Source organism: Papio anubis, chromosome 4, assembly GCF_008728515.1.
Source record: "Papio anubis isolate 15944 chromosome 4, Panubis1.0, whole genome shotgun sequence".
NCBI lineage: Eukaryota > Metazoa > Chordata > Mammalia > Primates > Cercopithecidae > Papio > Papio anubis.
The window spans coordinates 110,643,649-110,671,137 of record NC_044979.1 but is presented as its reverse complement, the minus strand read 5'-3'; the positions used below and the strand labels follow the sequence as shown (position 1 = coordinate 110,671,137).

Genomic DNA, 27,489 nt, shown 5'->3' with positions numbered 1-27,489 from the left:
GAAGAATCAGGAGGAGCTAGGCTGTGAAAGGCCTGGATGCGTTCTGAACGTGTAGGACTTTGTCAGGTAATTGGGAGTTGTGGAAAGGTATTACACAAGTAAGATGGTCAGGCAGGTCCTTCTAGCAACAATCTGAAAATGTATTGGGGTGGGGGCAGTGGGGAAGGAGCAAACTAGAACAAGGAGACCTGTCAATCAGTTATTGTAACATTTCTGTGTATGGTATCATAAAAGATAAATTAAGAAACCTTGGATTGGGGTTCTGCATATCTTATTAGCAACAATCCGAAACGTATTGGAGTGGGGGCAATGAGGAGGGAGCAAAGCTAGGACAAGGAGACCTGTCAATCAGTCGTTATAACACTTCTGTATACAGGATTATAAACGATAAATTAAGAACCCCCCAGTTTGGGGTTATTTAGGAGGTAAAATGAATAGGACTTTCTGAATGATTAAATGGAAAATGGTGGAGATGGTTGATTCAAGGGTAACTTCCCAGTGCCTGATTGAAATAATTGGGTGGGTGCTGGCACCAACAAATAACAGACAATCCAGGAGGAAGCTTACTTTTAGGGAAAGATGAGTAGAGTGTTAGACAGGGTGAGTTTGAAGTGCCCATGAGACATGCAGGTAGAGATATCTGGTAGGCACTGAGCAACTGAGTAGAAGCCTGAGGAGAGGTCGGGGGTACAGAAATAAATGTGTGAGTTATCTGTAGCTAGCAGGTGGTTAAAGGCATGTGATTCAGTGAGCTCATCCAGAAAGAACACTTAGAATGAGGAGAGAGGAAAGATAAAACTCAGGAAAACCCCAACAGCTAAGTGGATGGCTCTCCATGCTTGTGAAATAAACCAGAGTGTGTCAGGTAACTTTTCTCTCATCACCACTTGTGAGGGAACTTTTTCATCTATTCAGAGTCCCACAGATACCAGATCCTTCGGACAATGACATAAGCATATTTGTATAAAACAATGATATAAGAGATTAAAAGTATTACCCTGTCTTGTGGAATTTAGACTCTAAGGGACTCTAGTTGTTTGGTTATTTGAATACCAAAGAAATGAACCACTAAGAATGGAATTTCAGGCATAAACAAAGATTTCTGAAGCCAGGATGGGCACCAAGGAATACATTCTCTCTCCCCTCCCTCCTTGTTCCATCCTTTTATTTTGATCGTCTTCCAGAATTCTGGGCTCACTCAGCGGGTTCCATTGCATTTCAACCTGGAGAATGGTTACAACATCTGACAGAAGGTAATGTCTCTAAAACAAGTAGATTATTCCCATGCTAACTTGACTTTCCTCTTATCATCATAGCTTTGGGGCTGTAATAGACTAACATAGTTTCTATATCCCCCCATCCTTTTTTTTTTTTTTTTTTTTTTGAGACAGAGTCTTGCTGTGTCACCCAGACCCGAGTGCAGTGGCACGATCTCTGCTCACTGCAACCTCTGCCTCCCAGGTTCAAGCGATTCTCCTACCTCAGCCTCCTGAGTAGCTAGGATTACAGGCACATCTCACCATGCCCAGCTAATGTTTGTATTTTTAGTAGAGATGAGGTTTCACCATATTGGTCAGGCTGGTCTCAAACTTCTGACCTCGCAATCCACCTGCCTTGGCCTCCCAAAGTGCTGGGATTACAGGCGTGAGCCACCGTGACTGGCCTATTTTCCCCTTTTTACCAAAGACCCTATTCAGGGTGGTATGAGGAGATGAAGAGACTTATTTTCCACCCAATTTTATTCTCCTGCCTCTAAGCTCATGGCTAGGACACATTTCCCACCTCCCTATGTAGTGATCCTCTAACTGGGTTTTCTCCAATGGAAAGTGCCTGCCCCTCCTATATCTAGGCCTTCAGATGTGGATGGGTATTATGAACTGAATGATTGTATCCAGCCCAAATATATATAGTGAAGTCCTAACCCCCAGTGTGATGGTATTAAGAGATGGAGCCTCTGAGAGATAATTAGGATTAGATGAGGTCATGAGAGCACAGCCCTCATTATAAGACTAGTGCCCTTATGAGAGGAGAAAGGGATGCCAGAGTTTCTTCTCTCTACCATCTGAGGACCCAAAGCAAGAAGGTGGCCATCTGCAAACCATGAAGAGGGCCCTCGCCAAAGGCCAAATATGCCATTGCCTTGTTCTTGGATGTCTCAGTCTCCAATACTGTGAGAAACACAGGTTTGTTGTTTATAAGACACCAAGTTTGTTGTTGTTGTTGTTGTTGTCATCGTTGTTGTTATAGCAGCTTAAACTGAGACAACTGGCTGCTTCTATCCTCCTGGAGGCTAGAGCCTGGGCATGGCTGTAACTGAGCCTCTACTAAGCAGATGATGGCGAGGCCCTAAAGGATGATGTGGTCACAAAAGGAAAGGAATCTGCGTGGCTGCGTACATCCCAGCGACCTTGACCTCTCATCTTGAACTTCTAGAGAAAAATTAACTTCTTGTTCTTTGAGCCTCTAAATTTAGGGAAATATTTTTATAAGAGTAACCTACTACCCTAACTTATGTATGGTAGAAACTGTGGGTAAGATGGGTAATAAAACCAAGAACTGCTCCTTCTTCTAAAGGGAATTACATAGTATTTTTAAATTATAGAAAACATTGTAAGGTCATTTTATAATGATTAGCAGAGTCAAAGATACAAAAAAAGTTTACTAGAGTTGACAGCCATGATTTTTTGTCCAAAGTCTTCCCCCATGAGGAGCTGATGCTTCTCAATCCAGAGGAAAAGAAGTCTACACTGTATGACTGAGGAACTTTTGATGTCCCTCACTAGGTCTGCTGAATAATAGCTTATTGTTGTGTTGAATATTCCTAGGCTACTTTGTCAGACAAGAAGATTACTTAACAAATTCAGTCCCTGGGGCCCTCTTTTATCTATAGGGTTTTTTATGACTCCTTATTTACTTGAATCAATAGACTCTGACATTCTGCACTCTTAGTTACGGTCTATCAATCACATGTTTGTAATTCTGTAACTACTCCAGACTCCATATGGCTTTGTCAATAGCTTCATGTATGGACATTTTTAAAGTATAATATCTGTGTATATAAAGAAACAAATGAATAATAAATGTTAAAGCCTACATAGTCTGACACTCAAAAAGTGCCAGTAGCATGTCTTTGTCTTTTCTGTACACATACACACAAACACATGCACACACACAAAGTTGTTTTTTTAAGTAATTGAAAAATCAATCACCAAATAATAGCATGTAATTAAAATGGCAGTTTACTGATTCAGAAACAGAACTATTCGAGGGTAGACCTAGATTCAGTTATGGTAGGATGCCATGATCCACATGATGTTATCAGGATTCAGTTTATCTATTTTCATCTGTATTGGCTTCATTCTCAAAAAGACTCCTCCTTCATCCTCACAAGATGTCAGAAGCGGCCGGGCGCGGTGGCTCAAGCCTATAATCCCAGCACTTTGGGAGGCCGAGACGGGCGGATCACGAGGTCAGGAGATCGAGACCATCCTGGCGAACACGGTGAAACCCCGTCTCTACTAAAAAATACAAAAAAACTAGCCGGGCGAGGTGGCGGGCGCCTGTAGTCCCAGCTACTCCGGAGGCTGAGGCAGGAGAATGGCGGGAACCCGGGAGGCGGAGCTTGCAGTGAGCTGAGATCCGGCCACAGCACTCCAGCCTGGGTGACAGAGCAAGACTCCGTCTCAAAAAAAAAAAAAAAAAAAGATGTCAGAAGCTCATGAGCTACCTAACGACAGGTTAAAATCCAGTAGTAACTAGTGAGAGACTTTCCTAACATGGTTCAACTCCTGGGATTCACTTTAACTGGACTTGCTCCATTCATACCCATCCTTCAATCAACCACTGCAATCAGAATGACTTAGGCCTACATCATGCACTTCATTTCTAGAGCTGTAAGTGGACCCATACCTAGACTGTGTGGACTGAGAAGAAGTAGATACCAAAAAAAATATTAGGTCTGGTACTGCAAGAAGAAGAAACAGATGATGGAGAAACAAATAGCAACCATCCACTGCAGTTAACCTCTTGGCTGCCTAACATTCACATACAATTCTAGTGCTTGTGTGTGTGTGTGTGTGTGTGTGTGTAGAGAGAGAGAGAGAGAGAGCATGTCCCATGTCCATATATGACATATATAATATACTCACTCAGTCTCCAGAAAGAAAAAGAAAAATATCATTTGATGGTTAAACCCCACTTCAAGTTTAAGATTAATGAGTGATGTGCAGTCCTCACAAGGTACACAACATGCCCAATATACAACGGTGGAGAGAGAACCAAAAAAACAGGGTGTGATGGGAAACATTAGTAATCATTGTTTCACTGCATGTATCAAATTCTGTTTTATTTACTTATGTATTTCTACATTGTCTGGAACACAGTAGGTACAATAGTATTTGCTGAATTAATGAATGCACACACAGCTGGACAGGAATGGGAAGGGCTGCCTGTCCCAGCAGGAGAATAGTTCCTTTGCCCAGTTTGCCAAGTTCTTCCTGCTCTTCCGTCTAAGAGAATGGCTCCTGTCCTCTGCCTTTCTGGCCACCTTTTCTGCTTTTGGTAGAATCCTCTTCTTGATTTTTTGTTTTCTGTGACCATATCTTAACATGGCATTGCCAAAACTGTCCCCATTATTAGCCTGTTTTGTTGTTGTTATTGTTGTTGTCGCTGACAACATTTCTTAGACCTCAGGGTTTTCTTAGAGACTAAACATTCATAGACAATTCCTCCTACAAATTGTCTGGCTCCTCCTTTAGGAACATTTGAGGTCTTACCTAGTTTCAAATACTGAACTCCATAAATCAGTCTCCAGATATCTTGTTGAGTCATGATCCTTAAAATTGGATTCCAGCCTGAGAATTTCTGTTTCTCAGTGATAAGACCAGTGCTCTGTCCATCCCTGAAGTCTTTCCCTTAGTGACCTTTGACTTACTGCCCAGAGCAATTTGAAACAATAGTTGAGGTAAGAAAATTCATCTGGCACTCAAGCACCAACCAGCCGCACCTTAAGAATGTGGGTCATTATCCTCTTTGTCACGTAGGGAACAAGATGTGCTCAGCAGTGATCGGAAAAGAAGTTAGCCCCACATTCTAATGGTATTTTCCCATACGATCCCTACCTTCCTGATTGGGTTTGCACTAATTTATGATTACGGTAAGAATAAACTTTTCCAGCCCTGCAAAATTCCAGATCACCCAATTCTCATCTTCCTTATTTTACAGGGCTCATGCAGAAAGGCATCTCTTAGCCAAATTGTACTTTCCTTCCTCTGAATTTCAGATATAGAAGGTTCAACATAGGCTTGTCTAATTCTGGTGGAACCTTTATGGTGCCTTTTAAAAGGCCACAAAAGGCAGGCATGTGTTTCAATATCCTGAATTTCTCCTCCAAATTCCATAATGCAGCAGCCTCTATAGGCCTATGGTTTGAGGTCTGAGATAGAGCAGTGTAAGATATGGCTACACTACCAAACAATATGGATCACCAACTTCTAAGCTGTGAATAGAGGTTCTCAGGGCCTTCCACTCTACTTCCTCAGCCTAGCATTTTCATATTTTAAGATCGAATACTTACTATACTCTACTATACTCTATTTCTGTGTAAAGATCTTATCCATGGTAAAGTTTCTAAATATGAGATATCAAGCATAGCCATTAATTGGGTGACAAAACTGAAAAGCCCAGGAGATCTGGCTTTGTAGAGGGCTGAAAAGAAGGTCTCATAAGGCTTGTCCTAAGATGCATTGAGCACTGTGACAAAAGGAATGTAATCTGACTTTAAGTGATGTGTGTCACTCTTAGGACAAGCATGGAACCCTGTCCAGACATTAGGGACTGAAAGAGAGGAAGGGGAAAATCCCTAGACAAAAATCAGATACATAGAAGTGGTGTTGTCTGAGTTAACTCAAGAGTAAGCTTTAAAAAAAAAACCAAAAAAAAAAAAAAATCTTGACTTAACAGCATTTTTAGTCTCATTGTCAGATGTCATAATTTTGTGATAGGATTATTGTGCAGCAAATAATTATTTATTTCCCTTTCTTGTGTGGGTGAAATTTGTTTTCCTGACTTCATTGATGCCAGACCTGGCCATATGATTTTCTATAGTGAATGGAATGATAGTGGCCATGACATGAAGAGGTCTTCCATGAGCTTGTGCATTTCAGTTTGCCTCTTGTGCTTTGGTATTCGCTATGAGAGGAGCATACTGCAGATAGAGCTGCCCCTTTAACCTGGGCCCCAGAATAAAAACACATATAGCAGATCTGAATCCAGCCAGCCCACAGCCTGAAGCAAAGACAACAAGATGAGTCCATTCTAGACCAGCTGAACTGCAAGTCAGCATGCAAAATCGTGAATGGGAGAGCAAATGCTTGTGTTGTCAGCTACCAAGCTTTGAGATTATTTGGTAGGCAGCATTATTTTGGCAAAATCTCATTAACACGTTCTTGTAGTACATGCTCTGGAATTTCTTTCTAAAAGCAAAAATGCAACTGGGAATAAGGGACAATGAAAATTATCTTGAAATTGAATTTTCATAGCAAGGGTACTGTTTTTATTTAAATTGTATATTTACTTTGGGTGGACTAATGGAAATTTGGGGGATAATGTGATGTTCTTAGTTTTAAGATGTACAATTTTTTTCCATTTTAACATTTCTAAAACCAGGATGTGTTATAAAATCAATGTGTATGTGGCGTAGTGGCATATGATGGCATTTCTCCATGTCCTGAGCCCCACTGCTTATGGTGTGTCCATCAAAGGTCGGATCCATCCCAGCTAACATGGTGAAACCCCATCTCTACTAAAAATACAAAAAACTAGCTGGGCATGGTGGCACACACCTGTAGTCCCAGTCACTTGGGAGGCTGAGGCAGGAGAACACTTGAACCTGGGAGGCGGAGGTTGCAGTGAGCCGAGATGGCACCACTGCACTCCAGCCTGAGTGACAGAGCAAGATTACGTCTCAGAAAAAAAAAAAGTTGGATCCAGCAATTCAGTAGTCAGGAAGGATGGTGAAGGATAGCAGGAGATGGCAGGACTGGAGCAGTCAGATCAGGGGTGTATTCTCAATCAAATGCATCAAGTATCTAAAGAGCATCATTAAATATTGATGGAGTACAAGTTGACTGACAGCAAAGTAGCATTCTATTGTGAAAACTAAATAGTGAACTCCACGTTGCATTATGGTGAAGTCAGCTTGTTTTTTTTTTTTTTTTTTTTGGAAATGTTTAGTTGCCTGAACATGTAGTCCTTCAGAACACAGACTACTGTGTCATGCAGTAATGAAGCAATTGTTTTTAATTTGGAAACTAAGAACAATTCTTACAAAGATAGACACATCTTGACTACAAAAATGGTATCAGCACAGGCCCATCTAGGACAGGAAATTGCACAGTATAAGTTAATGATAGATGGAGTTTCTCAGGACTTGCCTTGTGAATGTTGGCAATTGTCAACCAAAACAAAATTTTATTTTAGTTTATCTGATATTAAGCTGCTCTTTTTTATTACACTGAGTCAACAGTTTCAGCTGCTAAAGTTTTCCCATGGAACAATGTTATAATTGGTTGGATAATTGGGAGTTGTGTTCCTGACCAAGGACTCAGCAACAGATAAATCATAGATATAACTAACAAAATGTCACACAAGCAAGATACAACAACCATAAACCTCTAAAATCATCTGAATTAGTAAAATTTTGACCCCAGTACCATAAAATGGGCAAGAATTTAAAAATAACACATAAAATACAGGCCTAATGTATCATAAATCTGGCCAATCTAAATTAATAGAAAGATAGGTATTGTAAACATTGAATTAAAACTTTTGTAGGATAATGTGTAAGGCCTAGTTCTTCAAGAAAAAAAAAAAGCCAGCTGTCACAGTAAGTTGAAGTGAAGCATCCTTTATTCCTCAATAAATTTCAGTGCAGTAAATTTGTCATATAAAAGCCAATAGTTTCTTGAAATGCCAGACCTTGGGGAAGAGTGTTTAGGACAAAATACCAACAGACCTTAAATTTAAATTTTCACCATTTCCACCAATCTTCATATATAATTAGCTGACACCTGTGCACACACACTCGTCCATCTACACACACACCACGCCCTCCCTCCTGCATGAGTTCATAGTTACTACAATTCCTTCAGTGTGTGAACATAGGATGTATGAAACAAGACCAAGAAAACTGCTTTTCATGGTTCCTTTATACCGATGGTTCTTAACTAAGCATGATTTGCATGACATTTGGCAATGTTTGGAGACATTTTTGGCTGTCACTAATTGGGGGGATGCTACTGGCATCTAGTGTATATAGGCCAGTGAAGCTGCTAAACATCCTGCAATGCACAGGACAGCTCCCACAACAAAGAATTATCTGGCGCCAAAGTACCAAAGTTGAGAGACTTTTTTTTTTTTTTTTTTTGAAACAGGGTCTTACTCTGTCACCCAGGTTGGAGTGCAGTGGTGCAATCACGGCTCACTGTAGCCTTGACCTCCCGGGCTCAGTTGATCCTCCTACTTCAGCCTCCCCAATCACTGGGACTACAGGTGTGTGCCACCACAACCAACTAAATATTTTTTTAAATTTTAATCACTGTACAATTGTTCTTGTAGCAGCTCTCACATAGAAGATTTTAAAATAATGTCATTGACTTTGAACTTTACTCAAACTTCAGAAGAGTATTTTCAAAACAGCAAGTACAATGTCTTAATAATCTAGAATTCTGACACAATTTTTGGTGGGTTGTACTGTTTATTTGCTTATTTTGTAATGTTTTGCTTTGTTTGTTGTTTATCTTCTTAGTTCTTCTGAACTTATCCCACCCCCGAAGCAATATCAGGAAAGTCACCCATGGCTGCTTTGGGGTAAGTATTCAGAAAGAATGGAAAGTTATGCCTGTCAGCCATGGTGAAGGGAAGGGAAATGAAGATAGGAGGGGGCACAAAGGTTTAAATTAATAAAGCCCAGATTTATTTTTAGCACCTATTATCAGAACCTCCTCCTTCTCTGAGTTATATTTCTTTCCTGAAAACACAATCCAGTGCCAGGATGGTCTTTACTACTAACAAACAAACCAATCAAAAATTTCTTTGTAAAGCCATTTTGACTTTTCCTGGGGCCTACCATCATTTCTATATGTAAAAGGCAATCATTAAATAAATGCCAAATTAGTGTATACATTTTGGATTTGTTGTGTGCCATGGGCTATGCTGGGTACTGGTCATAGAGAGGTACAGGAAGTATGCTTCCTGCTTTGCATAAAGGGGAACATGGGGCGACCATTATTATTAGCACTGATCAATGGATGCAAATACAGAGGAACCAAATAGAGCAAAGGCTGACTGGATCTTCCAAAGTCACCAAAATAACAGTGTCAGAGAGGTCACTAGAATCCTTGATCAGTACTAGACACACAGGCAGGCATTCTTACTTCTCATCACTTCCCTTCTAACTGCCATTATATCCCCTCTCTGTTTGCATTGCAGTATACTTTGCAAGCATGGATCAACTTTCAAGCTTATGTCGTTATAAAAATGTTCCATATTTTTGAAGGCAGGCCTTGCAATATCTCTTAAACCCAGCACATGATAAGTTAACTATTTCCTGTAGATAGCAAGTACCAACCTAAGTTTATAATTCTTGCTAGCCTCCATTAAAAGTTAATCTTCCCAGACTGGGCATTTTGCCATCTTTCTTCTATTTTGACCTAACATCTGTCTTCCCTGGTCTGAGTCTTCCGTCTCCAGCTCGATGTGCGTTTCTGGTTAAGCCTGCGATTGCTTCCTGTCTCCAACTCTTCCTCTATTCCATGGATCCTTCAGAGAATCCTTCTTTGTGTGCTGGTAGGCCATAGGAAAGCACTTTCCATGTTGAAAACCAAGGAGGAAAAAAAAAGGAAAGAAACCGAATCCTACATCTAGGTCAAGGCAAGAGCAGCTGGATTGGATTGCACTTTTCCAACTCCGGATGTTCTCCCTGTTGCCACCAGCTTCCAACAAGGAAAATTAAAAGTGAATTAGCCTGTTGAACCCCATCTCAAGAAGTCAGCAGGTAATGTGAGCACTTTCCTGGAAGATGCCCTTGGGTGAGGCCCTGTCTAACCAAGTTGCTGTTTTTAGACTCAGACACGTTGGCTCTAAAAGCCGCCACTCGGTAAGGAATTTCGTACAGACGAATTCACTCTTCTGCAAACCTTCCTGATAAAGCCACGAGATGAGTCCAAACTACCTCATAACCTTGGAGCCGGTCTGTCTGGAAGGGGCCAGAATAATCAGACAAGTGGACTAGTTGAAATCTTTCATGAACTATCTGGAAACAGGTAATAATGAGAAAACAGAATTCCAGATGAAGTTACACAGAATGAAAAGCCAAGCAAAGGCCGTCGTTAGTGAAAGAGAGCTCCAATATTTAAGAATAGCCTCCCCTGTAGTTCTCTCCTCCCTGTGACATCAAAGGAAGGTCTGCAGCCCACACCTCAGTTGTCGTCATGTTTCACTGCATCTAGCAACCAATTCTGACTGTCAGAAAATACAACACCTTCAGTAACTAAACATTGGCCCACAGCCCATGAGCAGGAGCCTAGCGAACTCCGGGGTGACATGTAGCCGTGCTTCAGAGCAATAAGTCAGAGAGACAGGTGGAGGCACGCACTGTTTGGACCAGTTGCACTCAGAAACCAAACATCGAGTGTCCAGTGGCGTGGCTCCCAGGCTCCTCCAGGATCACCAAGTGATCTACTGTTTTCCAGACCTCAGCCTGTCCTTGGCAGAGTTTCGGTCCAGGTGACCCGAGAAGGAACTGTTGATTTTGGAAATGGTTGAGACTGTATTTCTGCCACAACAGATTGGGTCTCCACTCTCTTTTACTTAATAAAATTTTATGATTGTGCTTGCAGTATACATGCATTGTAGAAAAAGCACATCACAATGAAGTGGGAAAAAACCATAAACGACCACCCAGAGATAGTCTTGTGGGTATTTTAGGGTATTCCACTCTGAAGATTTTCTTCTGCATATGATGTATCTATGTATACTTTACAAAAATGAAACCATACCATCCATGGTCATTTAAAAACTTTAAATATAACTTACATACAGAAAAGTGCACGTACACATGCAGAACGCAATAAAATCCATATTACTTTGTCAGTTCTATTTTCTTTACTAAGTCATTGTGCTTTTCTACAGCTACAGATATTCCACTGTGTTTAATAGCCACATGGTATTAAATTGCAAGAATCTTCCAAAGTTTATTTAACCGATTCCCTGATTCGATATTACTATGAAAAATCTGGTAGCTATATATGCTGCTGTTCACTGTTTTTATATTTTTTGCATTACATGGTATTACAAAGTCCTAGGTGAAGGAAAAGAACTGCTGTATCAAAAAGTATACAGATTTTAAAGCTTATGATATATTTGGCCAAATTGCTCTTTGAATTATTTCTAATGATTCCTTCCTTTCCTCAAACCTTTTTAAACACTGTGTGTTATTAATTTTAAAAATATTTCCATTTGATAGAATAAAGTGGTATATTATTAAGTTTTAATTTGTATTTCTTTGATTTCTAGAAAACTTCATTTACTTGTGGTCCTTTTTTTTTTTTTTAAACAGAGTCTCCCTCTGTCCTCCAGGCTGGAATGCAGTGGCGATCTCTGCTCACTGCAAGCTCTGCCTCCCGGGTTCACACCATTCTCCTGCCTCAGCTTCCCGAGTAGCTGGGACTACAGGCACCCGCCACCACGCCCGACTAATTTTTTGTACTTTTTTTTAGTAGAGACGTGGTTTCACCATGTTAGCCAGGATGGTCTCGATCTCCTGACCTTGTGATCTGCCTGCCTCAGCCTCCCAAAGTGCTGAGATTATAGGCATAAGCCACCATGCCTGGCCGGTCCATATTTTTAAATGGCTGTCCTGGTGATGCCTTTCCAATTTTTCTGTTAAATTGAGGTTGGATGTGAGTCTTTTTCTTACCAATTTGCATGTACATCTTACAAAAAAAAAACTAGATAATTACTTTTAAACATTGTAAGTGATGAAACTGGATCCTTATTTACTAGTGTTTAGAATTAAAAGCTGAGTATTGACTCCCCTCATAAGATAAATAAATTAACAAACTTTTCTTGTTACAATATCTCAATTTTGGTGAGGATGATGTCAAACTTATCTTAGATTACAGCTGCAAAATGCAGTGTGTCTTGGGCATTGCTAACAGCCTCACTGCATCTTTATGCAATTCTGAGTTAAAGATCCCTCCAGAATTAACAGAGTGGTTAAGCTAAGGGGCTGTGATGTCAAACAAATCTGATTCAAGTCCTTTCTGTAACCTGCTAACCATGTGATATTAGGCAATATACTTAATCTCAGTTTCAGTTTTTTCAGCTGTGAAATGGGAAGAGTAATAACACCTACTTCATAGGGTCTTTTGTGAGCGTTAGATGAGGCAATGCACATAAAACCAGTAACAGTTAAATGTTAACTACATTTAGGCACTGCTTTACAAGCCTAGTGCCTGACAGAATGATAACTCAATAAGTGTTGGCTACATTAAATGAGTATTATTATACCTGTTATTTATGGGCCTTGTCTTGCAATTAGAATCAGGAATTCAAAGCCCAGGAAGGTAAAAACTAGATTAAGCACCACCCTTATAGAATTATGTTTCAGGGATGTTGATTTCTGTCTGGGAATATGACACATAACACAGTAGTGGGTGAGCCCAGTCAGGACATTGACACTGCCTTTCTGAGCTAAGAAAGAGTTTAGAAGACAGTGAAGTTCATGATTCTGAAGCAGAAACCCAAGTCCCCACTTAATTCTCTCTCTCTCTCTCTCTCTCTCTCTCACACACACACACACACACACACACACACACACACAATTAGAACAAATATTTATCCTAACAAGTATATCCTACTTCCATCTTCCTACCCTGAACTGAAGCCCCATCCTATTATGGAGACAAAGAAGCACCAGCTAAGCTCTTGGCTCTTGGCAACAGCACCTCCATGGTGAGCAAAGAACTACCTTGAGTCTCTGGGAGGCCAGTAATGCTTGGAGGAATGCTCCCTCTCTGGGAAGATTTGTTATTTGGTTTGTCAACTCTTAAGTTATAGAGCATTCTTAAAAATTGTAATTCCCATCTATTTCTTATGCAGCAATCAATGTGCTTATTCTACTTCTCCTCTCTCCTTTCTCCCAGTTTTTAAAGTTGTATTATTATATAGTCACGGTATTCATGGGATATCAGTTCCAGGACAACACCTCCCCTATCAAATTCCATGGATGTTCGAGTCCCTTATATAAAATGGCTTAGTATTTGCATATAACCTATGCACATCCTCTTGTATACTTTAAATCAACTCTAGACTACTTATAGTACCTAATACAGTGTAAATGCTGTGTAAACAGTCATTATACTCTATTGTTTTTATTTGTATTTTTTACTGTTGCATTTAAAAAATATTTTCTATCTGTAGTTGTTTTAATCTGAAGATGTGGAACCCACAGATACGGAGGGCCGACATATTTGTCAGGACAATAAAAAATTAATTGTTCCTACATTTCTTTTAGTTTGGGATCTATAATTAAATATATTGAAGACCCACTATTAGTCATTTGGCCAATGTTTCCCCAGTTCTCTCTGATTTGGATGAAGCTTTTCTCCTTGAATAGTCCTGTGGAAAGGTTTCAGAGCATAGGATCGCCTGAGTTTTGCATGCTCAAATCTGTTGAGGGATAGCCTTGGTTCATAAACTCCTTGGATCAAATCCTTGAGTTTATCAAAAATGTTCTCCACTATGGTCTTTGCTTTACTGTTGAGAAGTTTGTTGCCAAAAAAAAAAAAAAAACACAGCTCTGGAAATGGATGGTGATGATGGTTGCACAACAGTATGAATGCAGTCAATGCTGCTGAATTGTACACTTAAAAACGGTTAAAATGATGGCAGGGCATAGTGGCTAATGCCTGTAATCCCAGCACTTTGGGAGGCCAAGGTGGAAAGATCACTTGAGGCCAAGAGTTTGAGACCAGCGTGGGCAACATAGTGAGACCCCATCTCTACAAAAAATTTAAAAATTAGCCAGTGTGGTGGCGTATGCCTGGGGTCCCAACTACTTGGGAGGCTGAGAAAGGAAGATCACTTGAGCCCAGGAATTTGAGGCTGCACTGAACTATGATCGCACCACTGCACTCCTCCAGCCTGAGTAACAAAGTGAGATCCTGTCTCTAAAAAAAAAAAAAAAAAAAAAAAAAAGTTAAAATGGTAAATGTTTTGTCATGTATATTCTACCACAATAATTTTTTTTCAAGGCACCTATTAGATGCCAGGAAATGTTCTAGACCCTGAGTACACAGTAGTGAATGAGAGAGACAAATTATTTGGCCATTGTGAAATTTACCATTCAGAGGGAAATGCAAAAAATAAATGGTGTTATATGAATGAGACAGTGCAGTGTAGTGATAAAGAACTTGAACTGGGAGGAAATACATTTCTGTTGTTTTAAAACAAAAAAAAAACTATAAATATCATAATCAATATTAGTTATGCTTGCTCTATTTCCTTTTATCATCTCTTTTCATTAATATTTACTTGTTCTGCTTTTTTGTGAGAAAACATGAATTCTTCTGGTTATAATCAAAAGAGAATGTTTTAAGCCAATGAGAAAATCACTCTTCAGATACACATATTGTTCAGAATTATCTTCTCACAACCAAGGGTTTCTTGCTGCTTGGAAATGGTGAGTAAGTCATCTTTATGACCCAAACGATTCAAGTAAAAAGATTTACTCAATACGAATAGTTTATGTGTTTGTTGGACAAACGTATCAAAGTTCTCAAACAACTGTGAGTGATTCCATCACAGAAAATACTTGAAAGTTGTTATCCTATTAGAGGTTTCTTCAGAATTGAACATCTCACTCCATGAGTTAACCATGTTATAGAGATTTTACTTGAAAATAATAAAACTATTTACCACACTAAAAATACCATCCACCACTTGTTTTCAGACAAACTTGGCTCATATGATAAAATTGGAATGTTTTAGGCATCTTGTACTAAATCTGGATATTGGTGTTATCAAAGTAGAACGTGAAAGAATAAGTTAACTATGTGTTTTGAAAAGGGATTGTTTTACACACACACACACACACACACACATATACATATATATGTGTATACTTACTTCCCTAATCTAAATCTCCATCCTCTACCTGAAGGCAATAATATATGTCTTCAGCTTCTAAATAATTTTTATTGCGATAAAATATACGTAAAACGTATCATCTTAACCATTTCAAGTGGACAGTTCAGTGGCATCAAGTTCATTCACATTGCTGTGCAAACATCATCACCATCCATCTCCAGAAGATTTTCATATTCTCACAATGAAACTCTGTCCCCGTTAAACACCAACTTCCCATTCCTTCCACCCCGCAACCCCTGGCAACAGCCATTCTACTTTCTGTTGCTATGAATTTGACTATTCTATTACGTGACACTAATAATTTTAAAAATTATAACCTAATTATTCTAAGATTTAATACAGTTAATGAAGCAAATTATGTCCCTTAAACTATCAGATGAACCCCACATTGGTATATATACAAAGACCTCATGGTGTAAAATCCAAACCTTGGCCTGGTGGGGACCTGCCTCCATAAGGCAAACACAAAGCCCCTTTATTTGCCCTATTTAGATGAACCCTAAACAGCCTCCCTGGCGTTCTGGTCCCTGCCATATACTCGGTATGTTTCTGATGGTGCAAACTCAGTCGTAAAAATATCTACAGTACTTGTTTTAAAAGTACTCGCTGCTACTTAACTGTAAACAGACTTGTAATTTGGCTGTAAAAACTCATGAGTTGCTGAAAGGGGCTATAATAAAGTCGTAATGATTGCTGGCGAGAACCCTGCCAGAGAGGCTGAGGGTAGTTGGCCGGCTAGGAAGGATGGTATGCGCGATGTAAGCTGCGCCAGGCTTGGGCAGTGGCCATCCGGTACTGCCTTCCGAGAGGTTCGTCTTTCTTGTGGTCCTCAATTCCCAAATATATCAACTGCTATTGGGTAAATGGCTACCAAGCAGAAGACACAGGTCAGTTGTCAGTCTCAGCCCTACTGGGGATACAGAGGCAGCCTTTGAGCCCCTCAGGTCCTTTGAACAATAGCAATCTTTCTTTTTGGTAGGAGGATGTAAGGTAACATTTGGAAACGAAGGCTGGAGAGAATGACTGTTTCCTGCTGCAAACAGGTCCCATTGAAAGTCCAGGGTGCCACCCCTTACCTTGTGTGTGATGAAAGAACTCTTCTTTCTGCAGGGTTTGCTAGAGGAGGGTTTATCTAAGTAAAAAGACGCTTTTGTTGTTGTTGTTCATTCTGAGGTACTGGGAGAATATAACCAAAAGGCAGGCCTTTCAGAGCCAGAAGTGACTTGGCACCAGTAGACTTGTATGGGGGCTTCCAACGACAGCCAAAGAAGTTCTCATATTGGACTTCTGGCTCAACAGACTGGTGTCCTAGCAAAGGTTATGGTCTTACTGAGCCACTGCCCTTCTCTTTTTCTCCCCTGGCCCTCTTCTCCCCCTTTCTGAACTCTGTCCCCATTTACTTTCCATAATTCTCTGTCTGGGCATTGATGTGGAAGCAGGACTCCCTGCACTGAGAGCTGTCCCTGAAGTGACACCTGTTCTGCCTGGAGCCCATTTAGAGCTCCCTCTCCCCGCCGTCCAGCTGCACAGCCCTTCAGAGGTGGATGACTTGGCTAGATAAGTGGCTGCCCCCCTTGACTTCACCAGCAGTCCAGGCCCCAGGACAATAGAAAGTAATTTGATTAGCTGGGTGCAGTGGCTCGTGCCTATAGTCCCAGCTACTCGGGAGGCTGAGGCAGGAGAATCACTTGAACCCGGGAGGAGAAGGTTGCAGTGAGCCGAGATCGTGCCACTGCACTTCAGCCTGGCGACAGAGCAAGACTCTGTCTGAAAAAAAAAAAAAAGTAATTTGATTTGGAGTCAGGAGATCTGAACTTGGGGAAATAATTTATCTTTCAAAGCTTGAACCCTCCTCTGCAACAGGAAAGAATTAAATCCATTGCCTATGGTGTTTTCTAGTTTTAACAATTTTGATTTTTTCAGCTACAGGATATCGCTTGGAGCCTCTGTTTCTCTATGCTTTCAGAAAGATGAGGCCAGAGCAGAACTGGATGCAGGGATACTTTTCTTCAGTCAAGGTCCTGACTTAGACTTACAGAGAGAGAGAGGCATACAAATCCTGAAAATCATGTTGAAAATATGATTTCATTTACATTAAGATTTTAACATTATTAAATGATTCTAAAAGAAATACAAGGAGATGGCTTTATAGATAGCCTGCTCTCATTAATTCTTTGTGGTTTTGATATTTTTTCTTTTCTTTTTTTCTTTTTTTTTTTTTTTTTTTCTGAGATGGAGTCTCGGTCTGTCGCCCAGGCTGGAGTGCAGTAGCGTGATCTCAGCTCACTGCAACCTCTGCCTCCCAGGTTCAAGCAATTCTCCTGCCTCAGTCTCCCGAGTAGCTGGGACTACAGGCGCATGCCACCAAGCCTGGCTAATTTTTTGTATTTTTAGTAGAGATGGGGTTTCACCTTATTAGCCAGGATGATCTTGATCTGACCTTGTGACTGGCCCACCTTGGCCTCCCAAAGTGCTGGGATTACAGGCATGAGACACCATGCCCAGCCAGTTTTTATTTTTTTAATTGAAAAGTATATTAAACATAAACATATTCTGGCCACAGAATGTATGTTTTTGCATGTGTGTGTGTAGTCACAAATTTTTCTGTGATGCCTGAATTTGCAGGAAAACCAGCCTAAACACTCATCTCACGGTCTCTGTTACTTGGAAGGAAAACACAAGTTCTTATTTCTTTGCAGAACCACTCGGGGAAGGTGAATGTAGGCTGTTAAAGTTGAAGGTGAGCTCATGTGCTTAAATTCTGAGCCCATGTAAGGATGTCAGCAAGTTTTGGTGGGGCATGAAAACGATACTGTGTTTTAACTCAAGCCCTCTTTGCCTCTCCATTCCCACTTGCCTGGATTTGGCTGGATGTGCACCGCCAGGCTCCTTATTTCTGGCACTACTGTACAAAATGACCAGTGAATCCCTCTTATGTCATGACTCTGGTTCTGAGTTTCTGGAATTTTAAAAAATATCCAACACCTCTTTTCATGTTTAGCATTTCTGCACTATTTTAAAGCTTTTTAAGACCGTAATCCAACTTATCCCCCACGAGAAACCAAATGTATTCTGCACTTCCCTTCATCCTCTTTGTGCTTATTTCTCAATTCTATTTCTGATTTATTGCCTGGCATCCTTTGCTTTGGGATCTATGTGCCAAGGAAGCCACTAACATGAACCTGAAGAGTGCTCTGTGATCCTCTGTTTGAAATTGCCAGAAATCAAGGCAGTTTAGGAACATCATTCCGTGAGGCCTGAGCTTCCAGAACGCCTTGGGGATGACCTCCTTATTGGATGCACACCAACTCCACTGTCTAGTATCCTAAGGTGATGGTTGCTATACAGCGTGTGTTGTGAAGATTCGTAAGATTAAAGGTTATTCTTGTGAGATGGAGAGATAGGGCCAGGCTCCCGGGAAATTCCCCGTAAGTTGAAACAAACAGTAAGGACAGGTTTGCCTGGCCAAGGAGGTGATCAAAGGATCTTCGTGAGTAAACAGGAGATTTAGGACCAGCCAAGAGAGTCATTGTTTTCTTCGCTGCAAGCCTGGGTCACTTCCTCATTAGTTATGTCCCCAGATATTGGTCACCAAGATCCCTGGGACACTTTCCCAATCCTTTGTAACCAAGTTCTGCTGAGAGTCCATGTAAGAGCTGTAAGTCACCTGAAGTATCTTCTCTATAGTGGACTTAAGCTTCTCAAAGCCAAATATAGTATGAATCACAAGATGAAAACCTAAAACAATCAGCTTACGGTTGGGAAACCCTCCCTCACTCCCCACCCCCTACAACATGCACACACATACACATCCATCCAAACATTTCTTTCTTTTAAGCTCCGAGTGTCAAATATAATCCCTGGACTGACAATTATATATATTTTCCCTCATTTATCTTATATTTTGAATTGCACGTGCTTTTGAAAACCACCTAAAATCCTTTGGGGGAAAATAATGCATAGGTTAATCGCTTTGTAAATGAAAAATAAATGATGTGCCATTTTTCTTGCAAGGTTTTCCCTTTCAGCGCAGCCCAGCAGTCCTTACTCTGTCCTGCGTTCCTTCAGCTTCCTTGTGGAAATGCAGCTTCTAGGCTGCCTCGTGGTTTCTGCAGAGCACAGACAGCATCCTGGAAGTATGACGTGCTCTTCATTGGCAAGGACCTTCAGAGTTCCTCGGCCCTTCTCTCATTAGCTATTGACACTCCCCAGCCCAGGCTTGGGGGCACAGACCATGCCTTTGACAAACAAGTACTGTTGTTTGGGCCAGCCAGATCTGTGGAATGAACTTTCAAAGGGGACTAAAGATAGTTTTCTTTCACATCTGCTATGCTCCCAAGATAGTTTAAGTAAGAGTTGTTGAATGACTAAGTGTTTTATGGGCACAATCTCACTTAATCTGCGCAACTAGTTCATCCTGTAGACAAGGAAACAAAGGCATAAAGAGGCTTAGTCACCTGTCCAACATGAAGGAACGTTGGCCGGGAACTCAGGCAATCAACTTCACAATTCAAAATCTTGGTTATGCAGGACGAGCCAGAGGGAAAGAAATAGCTGGGCGGTTAGAGATGTGGCTTCAGCAAGATCATGGCGTTTGCTCTGGGCATTGAATGACAGGAAGATTTGAGACAGGCAGAGAAGGGGGAGGCTGCTTAAGGAAAAGTATGAGCCAAGTTTCCAAATCTGGAAAGCACAGCCTGTCCATCGCAGGCTCTTCCCAGAGTCTGGCCAATGCTTCACTGAGAAGGCCTCGCTGCAGCACCCCCAAGATGAAGGAGGTGGGGGTCCTTGTGCTACTACTGTGACCTTTAGAAGAGAGAGGGGCCAAGGCCCACCCACTCCCCCTCAGCCCACCGCAGCCAGAGCCAGATCCAGCCGAAGCTCCAGGCCTGGGCTGCCTTCTTTATCTTTATAATGAAGCTTAATTTATACTCCGGAGTGGAGTGCTGTGTAATGACATACACGGCCATACGCTCGGGAAGGAGTGGCAGGTTAAAGACTCAATTTCCTGGCCTCTCCAGCTTTGCGTCACCCTCCTTAATGATATTTCAACATTGAAAGGTTTGAGGAGTTTGTTTTTTTTTTTTTCCTCTTTAAATTAAATATACAGTAGGTGTTTTGTGTTTAATTTCCTTAAGAAAAAACTGTGTTGGGGGGTGAAATGGTAAAAACAACAAAAAAAAAGTAGGAAAGAGTCCTGGAATTTTATAAAAACCATATTGTATGCTCAAGAGACGGGAGTTACCTTTTTGGAGCCTTTTTATTCTCCTGGGAATACTCATAATGCCGTCTTATGAGTTTGTTTGTTGTTGTATTTTTCGTTGTGCTCTTGCTTTCTGTCTCGTGTGCGTTGCCTCCTGAGTCGCGTGTCTTTTTATATGCTTCACAGAGGTAGATGGCTGATACCATAGCCTGGAGCAAGGAGGCTTTGGCATAGTCTGTGTTCCATCACGTAATTGCATTCACAGGGCGTATTTATAGCCACCGAGGTGCCAAAATGGGAGGCAGAGGGGTAAATAAAGGGCCTTGCCTTAAGGAAAGTGGCTCACTGAGTCAGCTATGCAGAGAACCTCTGCTGGTCAGGGTTGGTGGGGAGGGAGGGAGGGAGGCAGGGCAGCCAGAGACGCCAGTCTGTTCTCAGAAAGGTCAAGAGCTGTGCACAGCACAAGTTAAGGGAGCAAGGTGAGAGGAAGGGCACAGCAGGGCACTCTCACACTCCTTCCCTCCCATCAGAGGTTCTCCCACTGGGACCCTCAGAGCCCTAGGGGTTCTACAAGAGTGGTTTGGAGGCCACAGTTGGGGAAAAGCAGAAGGAATAACAATGCCTAAGAGCCAGATGTGGCTGTAGACCCCTTCCCCAGCCCCAAGGAGAGCCACTGCCCTTTCCTCTACTTAAATGTGGCAGTTCCAAGTGAGATTTTGTTTGAGCAACAGCTTCTTCATTTACCTAGGAAGTTTTGACTGTCCCTGATCTAGGAACTATTCACACTGATCACATGAACCATATAATGGCCCCCTAAAGCCTCACTGAGTACTGTTCTCTGCCACCCCCACCCCCTTTCTGCCCTTGGAAATCCTTCAAGCTCAGGTGGAGTCACCAGCCCCACTGAAGGCTCTTGGGGGCCCACTGCAATGGCCGTACAATGGGATCTCTCTGCTTCTGGGTGTAACACAATTCACTCTTCCCAGCCACCAGAGTATCACTCTACAACACAACTTGGATCCTATCCCTGAACGGTTAAAGCCCTTCTGTGACTTCCTCATGTGCTGGAAGGAAACCCCAAATATACCAAATATATGTGCGTGTGTGTGTTTGTGTGTGTGTGTGTGTGTGTGTGTCCAGCTTTATTGAGGTATAACTGACAAAAATTCTATATACTTAAAGTGTACAACATGATTTTTTAATGAAATCTGTTTATTTCTATTTTTGTTTCCTATGCTTTTGGGGTCATATCCAAACAAGTCTTTGCCCAAACAATGTCAAGAAGCTTTTCCCTTATATTTTATTCTAGTAGTTTTACTAGACTTTACAGTTCCAAGACTTACATTTAAATCTTTAATTCATTTTGAGTTGGTTTTTGTATGTGGTGTGGGATAAGGGTTCAGTTTCATTATTCTACATGTGGATATCCAGGTTTTCCAAAACCATTTATTGAAGAGACAATCTTTTCCCTATTGTGTGTTCTTGGCACCTTTGCCAAAAATCAAATGACCATAAAGGTGTGGATTTATTCTGGTCTCTCTAGTTTGTTCCACTGGTTTATATGTCTGTTTTTACACAGTATTATACTGTTTTGACTACAGTAGCTTTGTAGTGTATTTTGAAATCAGGTTATGTGACACCTCCATCTTTGTTCTTTTTGTTCAAGATTGCTTTGACTATTTGAGGACTTTTGTGGTTTCATATAGATTTTAGGATTGCTTTTTCTATTTCTGCAGAAAATGACATTGGAATTTTAATTGGGATTGCGTTAAATCTATAGATTGCTTTAGGTAATGTATTAGTCCATTCTCACACTGCTAATAAAGACATACCTGAGACTGGGTAATTTATAAAGGAAAGAGGTTTAATTAACTCGCAGTTCCACATGGCTAGGGAGGCCTCAGGAAACTTACAATCGTGGTGGAAGGGGAAGCAAATACATCCTTCTTCACATAGTGGTAACAAGGAGAAGTGCCGAGCAAAAGGGGAAAAGCCCTTCATAAAACCATCAGATCTCATAAGAACTCACTCACTATCATGAGAACAGCAGCATGGGGGTAATTGCCCACATGAGTCAATTATCTCCCACTGGTTCCCTCCCACAATGCATGGGGATTATGGGAACTGCAATTCAAGATGAGATTTGGGTGGGGACACAGCCAAACCATATCAAGTAGTATGAATATTTTACCAATATTAATTCTTTCAATCCATAAACATTGGATATCTTTGCATCAATTTCTTTCATCAATGTTTTGTACTTTCAGTGTACAGATCTTTCACTTCCTTGGTTAAATTTATTCTTAAGTTTTTTAAAATTTTTAATGCTTTCATAAATGGGACTGTTTTCTTATTTTTTTTTCAAATAGGTAATTGTTAGTGTATAGAAGTACAACTGATTTTTGCATATTGAATCTGTAACCTGAAACTTTACTAAATTTGTTTAGTTGTTTAAATCAGATTTTTTGTGGAATCTTTAGAATTTTTCTATATATAAATCATGTCCTTTGCAAACAGGGACAATTTTACTTCTTTCTTCCAAATTTGGATCCCTGTAATTTTTTAAAAATTTAATTCCTCTGGCTAGGGCTTCTAGTGCTATGTTGAATACAAGAGAAAAGAATAGACAGCCATATCTTAATTCTGATCCTAGGGGAAAGGTTTTCAGCTTTTGGCCATTGAAAATGATATTAGCTGTTAGATTATCATATGTAGTTTTTATTATTTTGAGGCCCACAGCACCATACTGTGTTGATTACAATAGCTTTGATAGCTTTTTACTGTATCTTGAAATCAGATTATGTGATGCCTCCATTTTTGTCCTTTTCTTAGGATAATGGCCTCCAGCCCCATCTATGTTGTTGCAAAGGTCATACATGATTTCATTCTTTTTTATGGCTATGTAATATTCCATGATGAATATGTATATTTTCTTTATCCACTCTACTGCTGGTGGGCATCTAGATTGATTTCATGTCTTTGCTATTGTGAAGAGTGCTGCAATGAACATACACATTCATGTGTATTTATGGTAAAATGATTTATATTCTTTTGGTTATATACTCAATAATGGGATGGTTGGGTCAAATAGTAGTTCTGTTTTAAGTTCTTTGAGGAGTTGCCACACTGCTTTCCACATGGCTGAACTAATTTATATTCCCACCAGCAGTGTATAAGTGTTCCCTCTTCTCTGAAACCTCACCAGCATCTGTTATTTTCTGATTTTTTAATAGTAGCCATTCTGACTGGTGCGAGATGGTGTCTCAATGTAGTTTTGATTTTCATTTCTCTAATGAATAGTGATGTTAAGTATTTTTTCAGATGCTTGTTGGTCACATGTATATCTTCTTTTGAAAAGTGTCTGTTTGTGTCCATTGTCTACTTTTTAATGAGGTTGTTTTTTGCTTGTTGATTTAAGATCCTTTATATAGATTCTGGATATTAGACCTTTGTTGGATGCATAGTTTGCATATATTTTCTCCCATTCTATAAGCTGTCTGTTTACTCTGTTGATAATTTCTTTTTCTGTGCAGAAGTTCTTCAGTTTAATTAGTTCCCATTTGTCAATTTTTGTTTTTGTTGCAATTGCTTTTGGCACCTTCATCATGAAATGTTTGCCAGGTCGTATGTCCAGAATGGTATTTCCTAGGTTTTCTTTCAGGATTTTTATAGTTTTAAGTTTTGCATTTACGTCTTTAGTTCATCTTGAGTTGAATTTTGTATATGGTGTAAGGAAGGGGTCCAGTTTCAATCTTCTGCATATGGCTAGCCTGTTATGACAGCACCATTTTTTTTTTTTTTGAATAGGGATCCTTTTCTCCAATGCTTATTTTTGTCAGCTTTGCTGAAGATTGGATGGCTGTAGGTATGCAGGATTATTTCTGGATGCTATTCTGTTCCACTGGTCTATGTGCCTGTTTTTGTATCAGTACCATGTTATTTTGGTTACTGTAATCTTAACCTTGTAGTATATGTGTTTTTTGTTTTGTTTTGTTTTGTTTTTTTCTTGAGACAGAGTCTCACTCTGTCGCCCAGGTTGGAGTGCAGTGGCATAATCTCAGCTCACTCTGCCTCCCAGGTTTAAGTGATTCTCCTGCCTCAGCCTCCTGAGTAGCTGCAATTACAGGTGCCTGCCACAATGCCTGGCTAATTTTTGTATTTTTAGTAGAGACAGGGTTTTGCCATGTTTGCCAGGTTGGTTTCGAACTCCTGACCTCAGGTGATCTGCCCACCTTGGCCTCCCAAAGTGCTGGGATTACAGGTGCGAGCCACCATGCCCAGCCCCTTGTAGTATAGTTCAAAGTCAAGTAAATTAATGTGGCCAGCTTTGTTCTTTTTGTTTAGGATTGCCTTGGCTATTCAGGCTCTTTCTTGGTTCCATATGAATTTTAGAACAGTTTTTTTTCTAATTCTGTGAATTTTTAAAAAATATTTCTTTATTGATTTATTCTTTGACCCATTGTTTGTTTACTAGTATGCTGTTTTAGTCTCCTTGAATTTGTTAAGACTTGTTTCATGGCCTACCTAACCTTTGATTTATCCAGAAGAATGTTCCATGTGCATTTGAAAAGAATGTATATTCTGCTCCTGATGGATGGAATATTCTTTTTATATCTGTTTGATCCATTTGATCTATAACATTTGAACAGTATGGTTCAAATCCACTGTTTCCTTACTAGTTTTCTCTCCAAATAATCTATTCATTGTTGAGAGTGGGGTATTGAAGTCCCTTACTGTTATTGTATACATGTCTATTTCTTTCTTTTTCTGTTACAGTGTTATATATTTAGGGACCCTGATGTTGGGTGCATATATATTTATAATTGTTATGTCTTCTTGATGAATTGACCTTTTTATCATTAAATAATGACCTTCTTTGTCTCTTCTTTGTAGCCACTCCTGCTCCCTTTTGGTTACTGTTTGCACAAAATATATTTTTCTACTCCTTCTTTTTCCACCTGTGTGCCTCCTTAAAGCAAAAACGAGTCTCTTTTAGGCAGCATATAATTAGATCTTGTTTTTTAAAATCTATTCAGTCACTCTGTCAATTTACATTTAAAAGTAATTACCAGGTCTGGGCACAGTGGTTCATGGCTGTAATCCCAGCACTCTGGGAGGTCACAATGAGAGGATCATGAGGCCAGGAGTTTGAGAGCAGCCTGGGCAACATGGCAAGACCCTAGTTCCACAAAAGAAAAATTTTTTAATTAGCCAAGTGTGGTGGTGCAACCTGCAATCTTAGCTACTTGAGAGGCTGAGGAGGGATGATTGCTTGAACCCAGGAGTTTGAGGCTGCAGTGAGTTATGATCACAGCATTGCACTACAACCTGGGTGACAAAGTGAGACCCTCTCTCTAAAAAATCTTTAATTTTAATTAAAAAAGAAGTAATTTCTGAGAGGTAAGAACTTAATGTTGACATTTCGTTTATTGTTTTCTGATAGTATTATATTCCTTTATTCATTTTTTCCCTCTTGCTGTTTTCTTTTGTGATTTGATAAATTTTTATAGTAGTATGATTTGATTTCTGTCTCTTTATCTTTTGTGTATGTACTATACGTATTTGTTTTATTTTGTGGTTATCATGAGGCTTACATTAAACATCTTATAGTTATAAAAGTCAATTCTAGGCTGATAATAGCTTAATTATGACCACATACAAAAACTCTACACTTTAACTTCTCCTCCCTCCATATTTTACTATTGATGTCAAAATTTGCACCTTTTATATATTATGTATCCATTAACAAATTATTGTAGCTATAGTTATTATTAATACATTTATCTTTTAACTTTATACTGGAGTTAAAAGTGACTTATTCACCACTTTTACAGTATTATTCCACCACTTTTACAGTATTATTCTGAGTCTGATCATATTTTTATCCTTAGAGTGAATTTTATATATTCTGGTTTTATTTTGAGATGGAGTCTTGATCTGTCACCAGGCTGGAGTGCAGTGGCATGATCTCGGCTCACTGCAATCTCCACTTCCTGGGTTCAAGCAATTCTCCTGCCTCAGCCTCCCAAGTAGCTGAGATTACAGGTGTGTGCCACCACACTCAGCTGATTTTTTTTTATTTTTAGTAGAGACAGGGTTTCACCATGTTAGCCAGGATGGTCTCAATCTCCTGACCTTGTGATCCATCTGCCTTGACCTCCCAAAGTGCTGGGATTACAGGTACGAGCCACTGCACCTGGATGAATTTTATATTTTCTTATGTTTTCAGGTTGTTAGTTAGCATCATTTTTTTCAACTTGAACTCTCTTTAGTATTTCTTGTAAAGTAGGTCTAGTGGTAATGAACTCCCTCAGCATTTGTTCATCTGGGAAAGTCTTTGTCTCCCCTTAATTTTTGAAGAATGGCTTTGCTGGGTATAATATTCCTGGTTGGCAGTTTTTGTTCTTTTTTTCTTTCAGTACTTTATATATCATCTCCCTTTCTCCTGGACTGCAAGGTTTCTGCTAAGAAATATGTAGATAGTCTGAAGAGGATTCCATTTTATGTCATAAGTTGCTTCTCTTGTGCTGCTTTGATAATTTTCTCTTTGACTTTGACTTTTGGGAATTTAATTATAATGTGTCTCAGTGAAGATCTCCTTATGTTCAACCTATTTGGAGTTCTTTGGACTTAGTAGATCTGGATATTTATTTCCCATTCCAGGTGTGATAAGTTTTCTGTCATTATGTTTTAAAATATGCTTTCTGTTCCTTTCTCTTTCTCTGCTCCATTAGAACTCTCATAATGCTTACATTGGGTTCCCTTGATTGTGTCTCTTAAGTTCCATAGACTTTGTTGACTCTTTTTTCTTTTATTCCTCCACTTGGGAAATTCCAAATGACCTCTATGAGCTTGCTAATTCTCCCTTTTGCTTGATTGAGTCTGTTGTTGAGTTCTTTATGGAAATTTTCAGTTTAAACATTACGCTCTTAAATTCTAGAAATTTTTAGTTCTTTTTTATGGGTTGTCTCTCTTTGTCGAATTTTTAATTATGTTCGGTATTGTTTTCCTAGTTTTGTTTAGCTTTCTATCAGTATTCACTTGTACCTCACTGAACTTCTTTAAGACAATTAGTT

The 27,489-nt window shown here is 40.0% G+C and overlaps 1 long non-coding RNA gene across 1 annotated transcript; it reads left to right on the top strand.

Annotated features, from left to right (window-relative positions):
* Positions 1 to 959: 959 nt before the first annotated feature.
* On the top strand, positions 960 to 9,577 carry LOC110742700. Its single transcript, XR_002520707.2, has 3 exons — positions 960 to 1,253; positions 8,807 to 8,868; positions 9,490 to 9,577. It is a non-coding gene; the product is annotated as an uncharacterized LOC110742700 (long non-coding RNA).
* The last annotated feature ends 17,912 nt before the right edge of the window (positions 9,578 to 27,489 follow it).